The sequence below is a fragment of the Budorcas taxicolor genome, chromosome 19, assembly GCF_023091745.1.
Source record: "Budorcas taxicolor isolate Tak-1 chromosome 19, Takin1.1, whole genome shotgun sequence".
Taxonomy (NCBI): domain Eukaryota; kingdom Metazoa; phylum Chordata; class Mammalia; order Artiodactyla; family Bovidae; genus Budorcas; species Budorcas taxicolor.
In genome coordinates, this window is record NC_068928.1 from 9,539,715 (window position 1) to 9,542,452 (window position 2,738).

A 2,738-nucleotide genomic window follows, 5' to 3' on the forward strand; every position below is an offset into this window, starting at 1 on the left:
TGCTAAAGCTGAAATTCCAGTACTTCGGCCACCTCATGGGAAGTGTTGACTCATTGAAAAAGACTCTGATGCTGGGAGGGATTGGGGGCAGAAGGAGAAGGGGACGACCCAGAAAGAGATGGCTGGATAGCATCACGGACTCCATGGACGTGAGTCTGAGTGAACTCCGAAAGATAATGATGGACAAGGAGGCCTGGCGCGCTGCGATTCACAGGGTCACAAGCAATCCGGACACGACTGACTGGAACTAAACTAACATCATTTGGTATAAATTAAACCACACCACTACATGTTCACTCTACAGAAAAACTGTCAACTTTTCTTTAACAAGAACGAAACAGGGGAGAGCGCGAACGCAGTCCCCCACTACCACAAATTATGCAGTCGAGTTTCCCACATTTGGGGAAATCGCAGGGGTCAGCACATCCAGAGTGCAATGGATAAGCCTCGCCCTGGGAAAACCACCTTCGTGATCATGGTATCTCCCCTGCCAGGTAAGTATGAGTTGCTGGCCCTGCCTGCCGCCTCAGCCTCACGTTCCAAACACTTCGCACTTACGGTCACTCGCTTCACCGCAACTCTACACCCTCACTTACGAAATAACGGCTTCTCCCAACTATAAAGGCCTGAAGAGCACGTTGCCTGTACCGCAATATTTGCAAAATAATACAAATGCTTCATAGTACATGCTGAACAGGGCCAGCCGACGCCGAGCTCATTTACATACTCGGCGCACCTTAGTGACGTCACTCCGTAGCGCCGACTGAACCGGGGCCTCGTGATAGGCTGACTGACGGCCACGGAGGCGCTCGGGGCCTAATCCCCGGGGCCGGGAATGTGACCCACCTTTGTGACAGAAGAGATTGTCGGGAGGCGATGAGCTTTGCGACTGGGTGGGGCGGGAATAGTCCGAATTGTCCAGGTGCGCCTAATCTAATCAAAGGCTCTTATGGAGAGGAGTTACATTATCAACTGACCGAGGACACTAAACTGGTGGCTTTGGAAATGGAGAGGTGAAGTGGCTCAGTCGTGTCCGACTCTTTGCGACCCCGTGGACTGTAGCTTACAAGGCTCCTCTGCCCATGGAATTTTCCAGGCAAGAGTACTGACTCGAGTGGGTTGCCATTTCTTTCTCCAGGGGATCTTCCCGACCCAAGGATCGAAGCTGGGTCTCCCGCATTACGGGCAGACATTTTACCGTCTGAGCCACCAGGGAAGCCACCTGAAAATGGAGAAACGGACCACAAAGCAAGGACAGGTTGCTTTCAAGAGGTTCCCCCTCTATACCTACTCGTGAAGAAAGAAAAGATCATAAAAGGATCCTCTAGCTCAGAGGTTAAAGCGTCTGCCTGCAACGAGGGAGACCTGGGTTCGATCTCTGCGTCAGGAAGAAGATGGCAACCCACTCCAGTCCACAGGGTCGCAAAGATTCGGACACGACTGAGCGACTTCACCTCACCTAGAAGAAAGAGACCACTTTCTTATAGATAACTTACTATTTCCACAGTAGTTAAGAAATTTCTTTGAAGTCTACAACAGCGATGAAAGAGACCAATATTTTTTCCCCCAAAAAAGGAAAAAAAAAAAAAAACAAAGATGCCCAGGCTTAACCCCTGCTGGAAAACCGAAATACCAAAAATCCTGTAAGCAACCATAACAGAAAAAGATAATCTGTATGTCTTCACATCCTCTTATGGAGCCGAACTAATTCCCATAGTTTAAAACTGGGATCTACACTGCCAACTCACAACACACCACTAGTAACAAACAAAAGAAAATCTCAATTACTGCCTTCTCGTAAGACAAGCCACATCAGGGGAGAGCGCGAACGAAGTCCCCCACTACGACAAATTGTGCAGTTGAGTTTCCCACATTTGGGGAAATCGCAGGGGTCAGCACATCCCGAGTGCTGTGTTTCCCAGCCTCGCCCTGGGAAAACCACCTTCGTGATCATGGTATTTCCCCTGCCAGGTAAGTATGAGTTGTTATCGGCCTCTGCCATGTCACCCACATATTCTAATCACTCTAAAGAGAGGGTCACTTTTCTCGTGTATTTTACAGACCTCTCCCCCCACTTCTGGAATTAAGCCTTCAAACTGTAATTACAAAGAAGGAATACTTTGTAGATCTCAATATTGCAAATCATAGGAAATAAATGCCTAGTGTAAGCATTATGGCAGTCACTGCGCTCATCTACACGTTCCACACCCCTTTTGCTGATCTCATTTAGCGTGTCCTTTTCCTGGAGAAGGAAATGGCAACCCAGTCCAGTATTCTTGCCTAGAGAATCCTATGGAAGGAGAGGCTTGGTGGGCTACAGTCCACGGGTCACAAAGAGTCAGACACGACTGAGCGACTTCACTTTCACTTTCCTGGTATAGTTACTGGAATGAAAGTTAAAGGCAAAGACTCTACAGATATAAACGTAAGAAATTCGTTCCTTCCTTCAAGGGCTTGGACCTAATGGCCTCGCTGTGATTCTGGTGTAGTTCAGCAAGCCAGTATCTACACAACAGAAATAGCAAGTCTGAAAAGATGAAATTTGGTAAAAGTACATTTGAAAATTCAGTCGATGTAGTTAGAGCTGCAAATAACTTGAGCGTTCAAAGCTTCGAGCACAAGTACAAAATAAGTTCTTTTTCAAATGTGGAGCAAATGATCACCCTTACAAGAACAGCTGCGCAAATACTAATTCTAATTTTGAACTGAGTTAGTGGAAAGCTCTTGCAGCAACCCCT

At 47.4% G+C, this 2,738-nt stretch overlaps 2 non-coding genes across 2 annotated transcripts; both read right to left on the reverse strand.

The window, feature by feature from the left end:
* Positions 1-338: 338 nt before the first annotated feature.
* LOC128065700 (U1 spliceosomal RNA) lies at positions 339-502 on the reverse strand. Its single transcript, XR_008201084.1, has one exon. It is a non-coding gene; the product is annotated as a U1 spliceosomal RNA (small nuclear RNA).
* Positions 503-1,813: 1,311 nt separating this feature from the next.
* On the reverse strand, positions 1,814-1,979 carry LOC128065747 (U1 spliceosomal RNA). The gene has a single exon (XR_008201123.1). It is a non-coding gene; the product is annotated as a U1 spliceosomal RNA (small nuclear RNA).
* Positions 1,980-2,738: the final 759 nt, after the last annotated feature.